Source organism: Phalacrocorax aristotelis, chromosome 3, assembly GCF_949628215.1.
Source record: "Phalacrocorax aristotelis chromosome 3, bGulAri2.1, whole genome shotgun sequence".
Classification (NCBI taxonomy): domain Eukaryota; kingdom Metazoa; phylum Chordata; class Aves; order Suliformes; family Phalacrocoracidae; genus Phalacrocorax; species Phalacrocorax aristotelis.
In genome coordinates, this window is record NC_134278.1 from 62,869,703 (window position 1) to 62,885,528 (window position 15,826).

The following is a 15,826-nucleotide window of genomic DNA, read 5'->3' on the forward strand; positions in this document are numbered from 1 at the left end:
CTCTACTACTGAGCAAGCCTAGAGAGAGAGCTTTCAGGGTGAGAGGCACAGCTTGCTTCTTCCCTGCTGAGTGGAAAGGCACTGTTATTCTGTTCTAACACATAGGTAACTGAGGCACTAAGTGATTTATGGTGGCACAGCATGGCAGGATATGAATCACATGTCCCAGACTAACCTCATCCCTATGTCCTTGCCTGTTGCTAAATCCAGTATCTATTCTTCTCTGGCCAAAGCCCCATGTAACTTCTTTTATCCTGTTGAACTTTACTATTCTGCTCCATGTGCAGAGATTGGCATAGGTCTATAATAAAAACATTCTGTTTTTTAAGAATTGCTGAAGGAGATACTGAATTTCTGTCTAGTAATCCAACCACTTTCATAGAGGTAGGTAGAATATGTGTCTTTAATTGGTAGCCATCTCTTGTTCCCCCACCTGCTGAACCACCACCAGACTCTACTCTGTGGTTTTATGCTAGAAAACATCTGGAGAACAGGTAGAACACTGGTGGTCCTGAGCTTAATGTCTTTCCTTGCACCTGTAGGTCTCAGAGCCAGCAGTTTCTGCATTCAAGTATGCAAAGCCACAGACACTTGGCATTCAAACTGACTGTGGGGGTTAGTAAAGGAATCTTGTCTCTGCTATGAAGACTCTGCAGTAGTGATCTTTGCAGTGACACAATAGCAGTGATCTCTGTGGTAATGCAATAACACCAGGGAACAAAACATCTGGCTATAGAAAGCAGCCACTAGACTCTGTGACAATAGTTCCTTTTAAATGGTTTTAAGAAGATGGAGTGTGTAAAGAAGTAGATGACATTTTTTTGGCATATTTCTGAGTTAAAAGAGGGTGAACCTCTTTATCTCTGGTAAGCATTGATTTCAATACTGAGATGTACTACAAGGAAAAACGTGTCATGATAAATCATCCCATAATACTCCTAGCCTTATAACTGGAAGCCTTTTTTGCCATTACATTTTCTTTCTCAACTATCGCAGTAGTAAATTCACAATCAGTCTCCATGACACTTTTTTATATGGAGAGGCAAAGTTTTCAGAGCTTTCAGGATAACATAATGAGTAGAAGAAGCCAGAACTCTCGTCACATTGTTGGGATTTATTAGAACGGTCAGGAACACACCGTCATTAAAAACTGCAAACTGAATAACAGAGCATGCAGACTCTGTAATGTGATGCTGGCTGATACGCTTCTTTCCTGTTTCTCCACCTTTGTACTTAATCCAGAGTTCCTCGGTGGTTTTCAGTGTATAGATTACTTCCAAATGCAGAGAGCTTTTCTCATGGTCCAGCTTACCTTTCCATGACTGATCACATACCTCCCCTTTCACAGCAGCTTACTGCTATGTAATGTTAATGCCTGGTTTGGAAAAGCCACATTCAGTCATGTATGTTTGGCTTCTTCAGTGTAATAAGGCTGACCGAAGTAAAGACGACTGCCTTGTTTTCTACAGATGTAAGCAGATGCTTGGAGCACCACCGGCACTCCCAAACCAGTAGTTGCGGGAACGGCTGCTCTCCACTTGCCTACTTGAGGCCATTTCTTCAGATAAACTGATCTCCCCTGTAAAAGATTCTTTCTGTTACTGCTCTTAAAAACAGAGAAATCATTACATCAGTTGTCCATCGAGAAAACCATCTTTAATGAGCCTAGCAACAAGACAAGTGAAAGGCCAGTTCTGTGGTTTAAAACCCAGGGCCAGCAATACTGAGAGCTGCACTTGCTCACCAGCTTCTTGCAGTCTGCTGTGGCCCGGGTGTTCTAAGCTTGTCCCCTGGGCATTTTCCTGCTTCAGGGCTCTCTGGTTGCTTTCACAAGTGGAAGTCTTTTCAGTCTTTGTTCCAAAGTTATTCAGGAGAACCTAGGTAGGTGTCACTTGTTTTATGAAAAGTGGTATCAGATCTGATTAGACCAACTGTCCATCAGGTCTAGCCTGTCTCTGACAGGGATGAGCACCAGGTATTTCAAGCAAAATGAAAAACTTTCAGGAAAGATGAAGAGTCTGTGCTCCACCTCAAACAGGTTTATTCCAGTCTTTCAGCAGCTACTGGTTTAAGAAAGCAGGCGGGCAACTTGTATAACTAACTGCCTGCACTGATGGAATTGATGGTATTATTATTCACCATCTTAATCCCCAGCCTTTTCTGAAACTTCTCATGCTCTTTCCTTCAAAACTTTTCTCAGCAGTCAAAATTCCAGGTCTGCCATAACTGTTTTGAAAACATATCTCTTCCTGTTATGAATTTGTTGCCTTGATTTTATTTGGTATTGCCTGCCCAATATTATGGGGAAGGAAGAATTGTGGAATGTAGAGAAAGTAAAATAACAATAACTATTGTCTACTTCTGTCACGTGGGCATGGCAGGACAGTAGTACTTGGCGATGACACTGTGTTTTTTCTGGCCCCTTCTTCCTACTCCCACCTTTTTTGAGGTTAATTATCTTGTATAGTCTGTAGTGCATAGCTGTACCTTCAGCAAAGATGCCTGGGATAGCTGAAACAACATTTAGATATTTCACCATTTCTCTGCCCTTGCTGATGGAGCATTTCTGTTGATACAGTATTTTTACAATTCATTTTGTTGCTAATCCATAACACACTTTCTAATCTGTTTTGTAACTATTGTGCATTAAGCATTATCTTTCTACTTAATTCTAATCAAGTACATGTGTTATTTCTGAATTACTGTTTTCCTTTTAAAAACAATGCTAACCATTTATTTCTATTGATGTGTGTACTAGCTGCTTCCAGTCAATAGAGAACATTAGATCCAGGGATTTAAACAGAATTCCAGCTGTCTGATGATGGCCCTTACAGTCTAAGTTTGAGGGACACCAAGGGATAATACAATGGCTGAGCAAGTTTGGGGGCTGAGGGATTAAAAATCCATTTTGCCTCGGAATTTGTCCACCTTTGGGACTAGGTGGACATCTCCCTAGGATGTGGCAATAATGTTTTGGAGGCCATTTGAAGAGAAGATTATGCTGCATGGCCCATTTGCTGAGAGGTAGCGAGTGTCTGAGAGAGTTACTTGAGAAAACCTCCTGGAATTGCTATCTCTAAAGCTGAGGGTCATCCAATAAACTGAGGTCACACATGTGTAACATTACTGAAGTGTCAGCTTCGTAGCATGCTATCTGCAGCGAAGTTTTCTCAGAGTTGTGTAAGCAGTCTTGTGATTTGCTTGAGAGATGAGGGGGGACATGTGCACCATAACATTTGGCCTCGGCCGGAAGACAATGACTTCAGTGATGGTAGACAATCCAATAAGTACATTTGTTGTTACAGTACACCTCTCGGCCAGGCAAACACTTCTGCTGTAAGCCAAATTTATGTCTCAGACGAATCGCATAATTTATCAGCAAAACAGACCAGACCTATTATTGCCTACAGAAGTAACAGAATGAGCCTTCAGAGATGAGAGGAGTGTGGTCCAAAGAGTTTGCACTGCAGCGTGTGGGGCTTTTCCAGCTCTCAACGTGTTAGAATAGGCAGAGATAAATGTGCAGATTGGGATCTCTGTAACTTTATCACCCCATGCTTAACAAGGCAACAAGTTGGCCACAGAGACATTCCCAGGAGACATTCCATAAGATCTCTGGAGCCAAGACTGGATTTTCAAAGAAGCCAGGAGAAAACCAGTATTTTCACTGAATGAGTTTCCTTTCTACTGAGGTCATAGCATATTGAGAGAAGGTAATTCAGCTATCTGCAAAATGTTCCTGCACTCTCCCTGGCTTAAAAAAAGAACCAGCATTCCCATGCTCTTCCTTGTATAGAGGCTTTGTGCAAAACAACTTGCCAGCAACCTTAAGCAAGCTGTGTCCCTCTCTTCTTTTAGATGCCTGTTTGAGCTCACAGATTTTCTCTGTATTGATTCATTCTAGGAGAAGCAAGTGAAATGGAGCTGGTGTGGCAGTCTTGTAGGAATCTGATACCCTCAAATTCCCTTATGGGAATGGACCTCAGCCATTTAAATAGTAGGCTTAGTCATAGCATTATTCACAGTAGTTGGCGGTCTCCAAAAGGCTTTGCCAGTGCTATCACATCTTTCAGCATACTCCAGTTCAATTGATTGAGAGCATCTGTTGGTCTGAGGAGAGATGTGGGGCTAGATATATTCATTTCCTGAAAAATAGGGTATTACTGAATGCTCTTCTCCAAAGGTTTCTAGCTACAGTGACTTCTTGAAGTCTTTCCTACTGCTCAGCATTTCGGTAAAACTGGTGGAAAGAACAGCAAATGAATGTGGGCTGCAAGGCTGCAATGGCAATCCTTCCAGGGTTCCTTAAAAAAACTGATACTGTTGCCGCATTTTTCCATTGCGTATTTTATTCTCGGAGCTGACTGAAACTTACTGGCAATAACAGAAATCTAAATGTTCTGAAACATAAGATAGAATTTGTATTTGTAGGCTATAACAAACTTTTCAACAGCTGCCTCAGTGGAAGACATGCAAGCTTTGGATGAATGTTTTATGTTCCCTACATCCTTTGGACTCACCGCTGTTCGGCCCCTGACAGAAACAGGTTGACACAAATGGCAAGCAGGTTATAGCTTTTCATTTTGGAAGTAGGACTGATCTTAATAACATGATGCTTCAGCACAGGAATTTGTGAAATGCTTCACCACCTCTGACACCAAAATCATTAATGGAAGCACTGCCTAATGCACCCATTCACTTTTTGGGTGGACTAGTAGTCTCAGATAGATGCCTTATTAATGTTGGTCAGAAAATGCCAGTTCTCTTTCTCAAAGGTGATTTGGACTATCTGTGGAAGAGTCCTGAAAAATCTGGGGAGAGAAAAGGGGCAGATAAAAAAGACAAATCCAGAGATCGTTCTCCTGCTTTTGAAAAACAATTCCAGGAAGGAAGGAAAGACCTTTGCAGATAGCTTTTTTTGATGTTGTTGTTAAAGAAAAGAGAAACTAGAGGGTCACAAGGACTCTCCCACCTTCACCCTGGATGTCCCTGGGACCTGGGGGTGGTGGAGAGGAGGAGATGTGATATGGGACTGGCTAAGGGAGGAAAGATGCTAAGAGGGAAGAAGAGGTTGGGAAGTGTGGACCCTCCTCACTGCCAAATTGAACCGGGTGCACTGGGCATGCAACTGGGATGAGAGAAGCACAGAGAGGAGCCGGGGCAGTGCTGGGGGCTGATACAGATCAGGGCTTGAGATCTGTATAGTGGTTATTGCAGCAGCACTCAGGGTGTGAGCTGCTCCTGAACTGCTGTGCCACTGGAAAGTAGTCATCATCTTCTCCAGCCATGGGCTGGTGCTCAGATGCAGAATGTTGGCCTCCCTTTCTGCCTCACATTGAACCCCCCTGGAAAAACCTAAGTTATCTCTCCTATCCCTCAGCTCCTGGTAACAGAGATAAACCATTACAGGTGAAGGTGAACAGCTATGTGATTGTTCTGGCCTGCAATAGTGATGCCCATGAATATTTACAATGCACTATTTGTCCACATTTCCCCTTCTTTCATTTAGGCTGATCCCAAGCAGATATTGCTGCGATTGCTGAAACTGTGATTCTCAATACCCGAACTATGGGAATGTTTGGATGGAAATGTGAAGCTTCTGCTGCTTAAGCGCTTATCTGGTTGTATGTAGTATTTACAACCAGTTTCATTTTGCCTGCTGCGAAAGACAGGAGGTACTGCCCGTGTGCCCGCCTGCCTTGCGCCAGCTTCTTGTTTCTTGGTGCCGTGTGCAGCAGCAATTGCTACCTTCAGCTCACCAGCCAAGGGGAATTTCTAAAGCTCTCTGCATTGGTCTGACAATCAATACCTTGGGCAGACTGGTGTTACCAGCACACAGCTCAGAAGGAGCCATTTCAGCCTGGTTTTGGGCCTGTGTAGGTCCATGAGAAAAAATTTCTTTCCTGTGAGGGTGACAGAGCAGTGGCATAGGCTGCCCAGGGAGGTTGTGGAGTCTCCTTCCCTGGAGACATTCCAAACCCGCCTGGATGTGGTGCTGTGCCCCTTGGTCTTGGTGTGCCTGCTCAAGCAGGAGATGATCTCCAGATGGTCCCTTCCAACCCCCACCATTCTGTGATTCTGTGATTCTGTGTAAGGAGCAGGGAGCTGAGGGTCCCCACGCTCCAGCAACCAGCCCTTGCCCCCATCCCACAGGCAGTGGCAGCAAGGTGGGCAGGCAGCCTGAAGGCTGGAGAAGAGCGAGAAATGCTCTGTCGTGTGGTGAAGCACAGGCTGGTCACTCCAGCTCAGCGGGTGCCATAGGCTGGTCCCGCTGCCGCTCCCCAGGCTCCAGCTACCAAGTTTCTCCTCCAGCGCCAGCTTATCGAGCATGGGTTGTCCAAACGCGCAGCTGAGCATATTTCAGGGGAGAGCAGGACGAACGTGCCCTGTGGCTGTGGTTTGTGCTGCCACAGCCGTGTTTGATCTGGCTGCTGTTTGAGACACCGTGCAGCTGGAGGCTGCAGGGCAGCCGTCGGCAGGGAGACACTGCCATCTCCCGACACCGGGCTCCTGGTGTATGGAGCACTCTGCACGCACATCTCCTGGGGAAGCAGCAGGTGGTAAGGTGGCTGGGGCCCTAAGGCTGGTTCACGCTCACGTTTTGGTTGCAGGGGAGTTCTGGAGACCTGGCCACAGGCAGCCTGGTAGCCAGCAGTGGGAGGTCACGCTCCAGGCTGCCGAGGCAGTCACGGGCTGATGTAAAAGTTAGCACGGTGAGCCAGAGGTGGTACAGGGAGATAAGCCCAAATGCAGCATGGAGCTTGCGAGACATACAAAAGTGTCGGTTGATGAAAACTGAGTAAGTTGTCCCAGGCCATAGCTGGCACCACGGCTAACAGCAGGGTAGACAGGAGTCAGTAAATGGCCTGCGCCTCTTCCTGTCTGCACCCTCTAACCACACACAGTGACCACTTTCCTGAAGAAGGAAGGTATTTAAAGGAGGCAATAGCATAATTGTTTTCCTCCAAAACGACCCTAATATGGGTTGGAAATCAGCAGAAATTCATGCACCTCTACATTTAGATGCTAAAAATACCATTCCCAATCAATCAAACCAAAGCTTGGGAGGCAGAGATGCGAAAGAAGTTCTGCTTTTCCTGTGTGTGCAGCCTCTGTGCCTGTCGCGGCTCCAACACACTGGACCATCTGTGGGACACCGGTGGAAGTGCAGTTCGGTGCTAATCTGAAGACCAGTAATTCCCAGCCAAAGCACCAGGGGTCATTCCACTCTTTATCTCCACTTTAGCTCAGCTTCTCAGCACAACAGCGCTAGCAATACCTCTCCCCTTCTCTTCTCCCTTCCGACTGCCTACGATAAACCTGAACTGCAAATAAGGTTGTGTTTAGACAGGAAAGTGGTGGGAATTTTGTCTGAGTAAAGACAGGAGGATCTGTCCCGGTGGAAAGGCTTTTGAGTGGTTTACAGTATTTGCCTGTAATTGTACACATTCCTTGAACAAATCACGTCCACTCATTTATTATCCATGCTAAACAGCCCAGTAGGTCTAGAACACAGGTGTGTCACTCACCCTGCTTTAGGCTAGAGACATCCACAATGGAATGTAATTTTTCCACCCAGAGATTAGTTATGTTAATGCAACGTCAGAGGTGACTGCTTTGGGGAGATGGGGAGAGAAGGGAATACGGGAGGAAAAATAAGTTGAACAAAATGTTCACACAAACTTGGAATAAAATTACCAAGAACAGGTGTTCGCTTTCTCCCCTGACATATGCAAAATGGTGATGGATTTTTGGTTTTAATAATAATCCTTATTTAAAATTTAAGTAATTCTTAGCTGGTGATGATTTGGTCTAAAAGGCATGGAAATCAATGGGGACTTTGCCCGGGCTTCAGATCATGCCACATGTGACAGCTGGATTTAATTGTCACGGGAGTAGTAATGAGGAATAGGTTGTTTGAGGCTGGAATACCTAGGACTTTGCTTCTGGTTAAAGCAGGTTACACATCTCATAAATGTGCACCTCCTGTCAACTACTGTGAGTGTTTTCTATGTTAAATGCAAGGTGTTTGAGGCATAGAATCCCACAGGAACAGAGGTGCAAGTTTAGAGGAAAGTAAAACCTGCACACACACACGTTGTGTGCCAGTTTTCTCTGGCTGAGGATTTCATCTCATGCACGAGCAGTGCAGTACCCAGGACTGATGTGCTTTCGGCAAAGAACAAAGCCCTAAAGCCGAACCAAACCCACCAGAAAGTTAACCCCTTCCTTCCTGACCTTCCTCTGTACTTCACCAGGTAGGAGTAGGTCGCTCTTCACTCTTCCCATGAACCTTTTTTTTTTTTCCCAGGGAGAATGGCTAGAAAGAGACAGAGTTTTGCTGTTCTCACAGCCTTAATATTTATTTGCTATAACAGGCTCTGGTGCCTCAGTCCATGTCTGCCCAGCACTTACACAGATAATGTAGCCTGAAACCTTTAATGCATGCCTAAGATTGCACCATGTCGGCACTCACTCCCTGGCTTCTCTGAAAGTTTTTCATCATCTTGGCCAAGAGTTTCCATTCTTTTTAGCCCCTAGAAACAACAGGCAACCCCTGTGCAATTTATTGCAGTTTATAGTTTCTCCACATGGACGTAACTTCCAAAATATTCATTAGAAAAATTAGTCATTTACAATAAATGTTACATTTTTACAAGAAAATGCAGCTATTATTTATTAAGCATCTGGACTTTTTCAGCACCACTTCATAATGGGGATGAGCCTGAACTGGAACACCTGATCTAAACCCTCTTCTGGCTTTTGGAGAATTTCAGATCCAAGTTCTTGAGGGCTGGGATTGTCTTCAGTTCGAGTCTTCTACAGCTCTGAGCACATTGTTGGCACTTAACAAATAAACAATAGTAATCCAAATCTGGACCAGAAATTAATGGTTAGGGTGTATCTGTACTTTATAAAAAATGTATACATCTTCCACGTTACCCATGCTACATCAAATGCAATGCCTTTTTTTCTTTTGTAACCATAAATGATCGCAATTAGGAAATACAGCCTCCAGCCCACAGCTCACAGTGTTGCCAGGGAAAAACACAATCCTTCATGGTAGCTCCAGCCATGATCCAGAGGTGCAAACTGGGGTGATGAAGTGGCTTTTAGACAGGTGCCGCAGGGCAACAATAACTTGAACTACGGTAGCACCAGCTGCAAAGTCCACCCAGGCTGGGGCCCGGCCTCTGGCCAGCAGGCACACCTAGCAGGGAAGGAGGAAGCAGCATGTGATGGCACGAGGGAAACATGAACTAGTGGCTGTGTCTCATGACAGAAACTGAACCAATTCTCTCATTCACTCCCAGCTCTCAGAGAGGACAGAGAAGGTGGCTCACTCAGGCTGGATTTACAGGGATGTACCTTCACATCAGCACTCCTGAGACAAAGAGCACTTCGTATACGGAGAGAGATCTTGGGGAGCTGCCCCTCACAAAGTTATCATCTGCCAAAGCCTTCCTACTAACATCACCTCTGCTTTACATGAACAGTGGACCTGGGGTTTAGGCCACTGTCTGGAAGTGTTCAGGTTTGTAAACTAAAAAAAGAATGACTGAAAAGCATCTTACATTGTCCTCCCTCAGGAAAGAGAAATGCCTTTATTTAACAGGGACAGGCCCAAGTGCAGTAAGTAGTACAGTAGCATTTGTTGTAATCAGTATTGCTTTGGTCCAAAAGCTATGCTATATTTTCCTTAGTGTCTGCTTTTGGATATTTGGCCTTCTATGTGCTTCACAGTGGAAATGAAGAAATGGTGAAAACTTCTGGCAGTTTGCAGAGAACAGAAGGAGAGAACATAGATGGAAAAGCGTTCCAGCAGAGGTGGAGTAATGGCAACTGATATGCAAGGGGAAGTCATAGGAAACAATGCAATCTAACTTGTTCCAGCTGCCTAAGCAATCACAGGGACATTGCCAGATGTAATATAGCTCTGGTTAGCATGAGCTGAAATGTGGGATAGCCTCCAAAAACAAGGACGGGGAGAAAAGAAGCAGCAGCTTGTTTGTGAACAAAAGACTAAACTATTTGGTTGCTAAAATACATGCAAAGGAGGTATCCCCTCCCTTTGTCCTATGTGCAAATCGTATCTAAGCTGGGGAAAAGACAAAAGGAAAAAATATCCAGTTTGCGGTTGTGCTGAATTCATACAGTAAACACTGGTGGCCATGCTAAATGGGGAGGAGAACTTGGGGAGTGTTATTTTGGTTGTGCAGCAATTGAGTCCAATGTTTCAACAAACTACTGCTGCTCTGTTAGAGAAACTGCATTTTTAAAATGTGAATCAAGAGGGGCAATTTACAACAAAAAGCAGCTCTGAGAGCCTCTCCATTAGGTGTAGGCTATGTTGACAGTCAGCCTGTCCCATGATTATGTTATAGGATGGAAGGCCTGAGTTACCTTGGAACTAGTTACCTAAGGACTATGGTAACTGAGCCCAGCCTGACTGACAACCAGAGCAAATATGCTTATTCCGCACTCCCTTCTACTGATATTTAATCTAAATCCATCTTAAATCACTTTATATTATGTTCAGTCATGTCTATGTTGAGTTTACCTTTCCCCCAGGACATTAGGCAATGAAGAAAACGCAGGAGGACCATCTAGATCAGATTGCCTCGTCCATCCCACCGCCTCCTTGAAACTGTTCCCCAACCTGCGAGGGCATGGGCAGAGCACAAAGTGGGCCAGACAGGCAGCAAATTCAGTGCTTCTCTAAACAATTCTTCCTTGGTTTCCACAGCACATTAAGAAACACCTTCAAGATGTCTTTCCATTTTTAAATTCCTTGTGTTTTCCCCATGAGGGGAGGATCCCGCTGTCCAAATTGCTCAAAGTAGCAAGTCACTCTCTATAATGTGGTTTGAAGGAACGGATGCTGTTTTGGCTCCACTGAATTTCAAAGCAACTTGGCAATGATTGCAATTATTGGTCTATATTAAAGTGACAAAATAGCAGAAGACAGGAAGCATTATTATCCCCATTTTACAAAAAGAAAGGAGGACACGGGGAACTCAGACAATTTACTTACTCCAGGGTCTTGGTCCAGCTCCATCCTTTAACGCAGGAGTCACAGCTCTAAGGAAGGCAGCAGGCGCTGCACTAGCATGGGCCTGCCACTCATCACCATTCTCAGCTAGGAAAACAGGGCAGGACCAGATCGCTCAGCTTCACAAGACGGTGAAAAAAACCTGAAAAGCAGAGTTAATCCTTCAATTTAACAACAGAATGAGCTTCAACAGCAAAATCTCTACTCTGTTCGCAGTTTTTGAGCACTGCTGTGGTTGTCCTTCCTGCAAATATGATCCATTATCATATACTTGTTAACATTTATAGATGTTGCCACATAATGTAGATATGGCTGTTCCTTCCCCCACAGCCACAGTTTATTTGAGGGATAAAAGCTGTTGCTTTCTTACAGTCAAAATGCCATCACTCTTATGAGTATCAGATCGGCGTTGAGTTCTTGTCACAGAAATGCTTTACATTTATCACCTGGCATGTGCCACCTCTGTGCCCTTTTTCCCAGGGACACCACTTCTGTGGAAATATTAATAAATGACAAATTGCTTTTGTGTAATCTTGTGAAATGTTTTGACTACTAAAGTCGTTCCATAGCAGTTCATTAAAGGACACATAAAGTATTTAAGTTTACATTTTATAAAAAGATCAGGAATGCTCTGGCTGATCGCTTTCTTTCTATTGAGCATCTGTTTCCTATTTTTGTAACGGCTTACAGCAGTGGTTGGCCAGTTCTGTACTAATAGTTGATCTTAAGTGGATCAAAACATTGTAATTTCTTAACAAAGGTTAGAGAGTGTCCGTCTAACACAGCTTCCTATGGCTGCAACCAGCATTGTCTGTGCATCAACATCTGGTTTCAAAATATTAAAAATTATAAACACTTCCAGATACAAACCATCTGGCCTCCCAAAATTCTACATCTGCATAATTTTGCTTTCCTTTTAAAAACCAAACACAGACTTAGTTCGGCCCTGCTACATTACTGAAGAATCTTCCTCCTTCTAAGTGCAGGGCAAAGCCTGTGGTCGAGTTTTGCTGGAAGCAGCCATCTGTATCTGGCCGGCTGTTGTGCCTGACGTTGGCTGTATTAGTAAGTGATAAGCCGAAATTCTTTGCTTGGTTAGCATACGGTATCTGATTGAATCACAAGGGAGGCTGCAGTGAAGAAATCATGGTGAATTGAATGAGCAGTGAAGTCTGCAGTGCTGGCTGCGATCAGGGTTTTGAAAGCTGTTTGCTTGCTGCCCATCTGCATTGTGTCAGTCCTCTCCAAGACAGCACCAAGCCTGCGGTGTTGCTGCCACTGCAGATGCAATCATGGTGTGTGATTCACTGCTTCACTCCAATGTCTCGGGCTTTCTTGAGCCACACATTCCTTGGCTCTAACACCTGCAGACAGGTCTGCAACACTGCAAGGGTCAGAGCAGTGGAAGGAGAACCACCCCTCTCCCTTTTGGCCAGAGAAACTTCCTGTGGGATGGCTGCTGCCGCTGTGACTAAACAACACCGAACTACTTCCTCTGGCCTCTTTCCCCTTCCTTTTCATTTTCCATGCCAATTCAAGGAGCTCTGTACTGTTGAGTCCCTGACTGCTTTACCCAGATGGAAAGATCATTTGTATTTCAGATGCAGAGAGAAATAACAAGTCGTTCTTACGCAGATAGCTGTGTGCAGAGTATGAAATGTCATTGGTTTCATTAGCTTTTAATTAATGATGCTACTTATTGTTCAACATTGTGTATTTAAAGGAATGGTGAAATTAATAATAACATATGAAAATTAATAGAGCTGTGGGAGATAAGTATTCCAAGTTCAGTCAAAGTCAGAAGTTCATCTTATCATTTTTGTGTCCTTCAACGGTCTAATTTGCAATGAAACAGTATTTTTCCCTGAGCTTTTCAAAAACTGAACAGGTTCCAGTAAGCTCTGAAGGCAGGACACTGAACAGGCCTTTCACCCCAGCTGGAGTGCTCCAGCTTAAAGCTGAAGAGGTAACCAAGATGGGAATTAACACTTCTTTCACTCTTCCAAGATTTTGCGGGCTCTAATGAGAGCACCTTTATGATACAAACAGAAACAGACAGCATCTTTCAGACCAGGAGAATGTCCCAGAGAAGTCACTGCAAGGACTCTGCTCTTGGTTCATAGATACCTGGTATCCCACACAGTCTGTTGCACATTACCCCAACCAAAAATATGCTGAGGATCATGGCCAAATCCTGCATGGGATGGTTGATTACAGCAGCCATGAACCACATAGATAACAAGATCAATTACAGGTATTCATTTCACTATGGAAAAAATTCCAGTAAGGCCAGCCAGTCTAAATGTTTAATTCCATTTTTATGCTCATTAGTTGCATATACTTCTACTTTCAGTTTGAGACCAACTTTTCTGCATCAACCAGAGACATCAAATACCATCCTAACACTGTACCTGATCTGTCATGACTGATGTGGCTTTTGCTAATGTTTCCTGTAGTGATGATGGCTTGCCAGGTGGTGAGGAACAAAAGCACAGTCAGACCATATAGTAAGCTGAGTAAAACAAAGGTCTATGGCTGCACTAGTTATATATGCTGCTGTTGTCATGTCTTAAATGTAACTGCATCTGTAAATACGTGCCAAGTGCATCAGCCAGAAGATACCCTAAAAGGTTTGGGAATGTCAAATCAATGAGTAAACCCCATAGCAAACTACTAGCAGTTGGTGTCAAACAACCCCCCAGTCACTTGCAGCAGACCCTAGAAAGCCAAAGCAGAGAAGGCAACTCATTCCTCTCTTGGCTGAGATCTGAGGCAGCTCCTTTCTTCACTGTTCACAGCTAAAGCTTCCTTCCTTTTCCGTCTGTATATTGAAAGAAATTCAAGCAATGTTTACCCTCATTCTGAGAGACATGATAGTTTTTTCTTTATAATAATTCTTTTATTTTCAACCTAAGCAGTCAAAATAGAGTTTTCTCACCAGTCAAAACTTCTCAGGAAAATATAAGTGCTGTCTGTGTTTCTGAATGACCCTGAGCTGCCAAAGTCACAAAAGACAACCATCCCAGCAGTATCCTTGCGCCACACTGGAATTTAATTAATTCAATCACTTGATAACCAAACAATTTGATAACCATACATCATTCTAAGGGTGGCAAGTAACATCATAGAATCATAGAATCATTAAGGTTGGAAAAGACCCTTAAGATCATCGAGTCCAACCCCTAACCTATCACTGCCAAGTCCACCACTAAACCATATCCTCAAGCACCACGTCTACCCTTCTTTTAAATACCTCCAGGGATGGAGACCCAACCACTTCCCTGGGCAGCCTGTTCCAATGTTTGACAACCCTTTTCGTGATCATCACGTGCATCATCCCTGGTTTTCACCTCCTTCAATGAACACCTTTTAATGTTAGTCTTCAAAGTCTCTCTTTCCTTCTTTCCTTCTCTTCCCTACTTGCATCTTCCCTGAGTTCTTTTGTCTCCACTTTTCTCAAAAAGAACTTTTTCCTCCATTTCAAAACCAATAATTTTCCTGTGATAAGGGCAAGTCGTTATACAGAGATGGTCATGACCCTTTTGTTTCCCATCAGCAATTGAGGAAAAAGAGCTCTGGAGATGCCTGGATTAATTTATTAAAAATTTTCTGTAAAAGAAATCAGAACCAAATTACGTTCTTTGTTTTGGTTTGGTTTTTTTAATTTTATTTTATTGTAGGAGGAGGGAGTAGCTAGCCAGTATGCTCTTAAGTTGTGACTGCTGCTTCTAAACACCTGCTATCCCACCTCGCTCCCACTGCTTGGAGGTGCACAGGGCTCCACTCTCTCTGGCTTGGATGTGAAGCCATTTCAATGTAAGGGAAATTTCTTTTCCTGAGCAAAACTCCTCTGGGCATGAGAGGCTAGCAAGGAGTGCAATGGCTGTCAGGGAGGGATGCATCAAATCCCTAAAAGGGACATACAGAGGGCTGAAGCTGGGGATGAGGCTGTGAGATGAGTCAGGGTGCAGGATTCAGAGGAAACCAGATTTTTAAGCAGTTATTTCATTATAGCCATGAGGCTGAAGAGCCTGTCTTCCCAGGCAGAAAGTAAAGGTTTCACCCCGTGATTCCTGAGAAATAACATCGCAGTGGTGAAATAGTTCTTTCCCTTTCTTTAAGACACTGTCACTCACTGGAAAGAAAAGATTTCGAGAAGCATTTAATGAATCCTAATACTTCTATCTGTTTTAAAATATAGGTAAAAATATTAAAAATAAAATAAATAAAAGATGAAATTGAATAATGTAGTCTTACCTCAAAGTCTGCCTCACAGACACCTTTATCTGGTTGGCATGAGTTCAACAAAACATGATTGACCTGCATAGAGGCATATGCCCTGTGTTGAGACAGAGGGAGTACTGCCTGGAGCTACAGACTTACTACCAATTAGTTTGCTTGTGTAGACACTTAGATAAAACTGAACTAATTTGAGATTAAGTTTGGCCGACTTCATGGTCATGGTTTTTCAGCTGAATAAATCTGGATTTGAATAAATTTGCTACCATTCACCGAGAAAAGGATGTAAATGCAATATTAGATATTTTATTTGATATCAGAGAATAATCAAGTACACTGCATATTTGATTGTGTCAGCCGTGGAAACAGGAGTCCGAGAGTTATTCATTGCACCAAGACAATGAAACTTTGCATGATCTCTGTAAGAAAAATGTTATCAACACAACTTAAATACTTCAAAGAAGCTCTGAGGCATAAATAATTGCATAATTTAATGTAGCAAACAAGCTAAGAAAATAAAATAGCCTCAGCAAA

At 43.5% G+C, this 15,826-nt stretch overlaps 1 long non-coding RNA gene across 1 annotated transcript in view; it reads right to left on the reverse strand.

The window, feature by feature from the left end:
* Nucleotides 1-8,382: 8,382 nt before the first annotated feature.
* The window catches only part of LOC142055768 (uncharacterized), an 83,493-nt gene continuing 76,049 nt past the window's right edge, over nucleotides 8,383-15,826 (reverse strand). Inside the window, exons 5-6 of the long non-coding RNA XR_012660035.1 lie at nucleotides 11,036-11,195; nucleotides 8,383-10,937 (exon numbers count right to left, since the gene is read on the reverse strand). This is a non-coding gene — a long non-coding RNA (uncharacterized LOC142055768). The remainder of the gene's footprint in view (nucleotides 10,938-11,035; nucleotides 11,196-15,826) is intronic.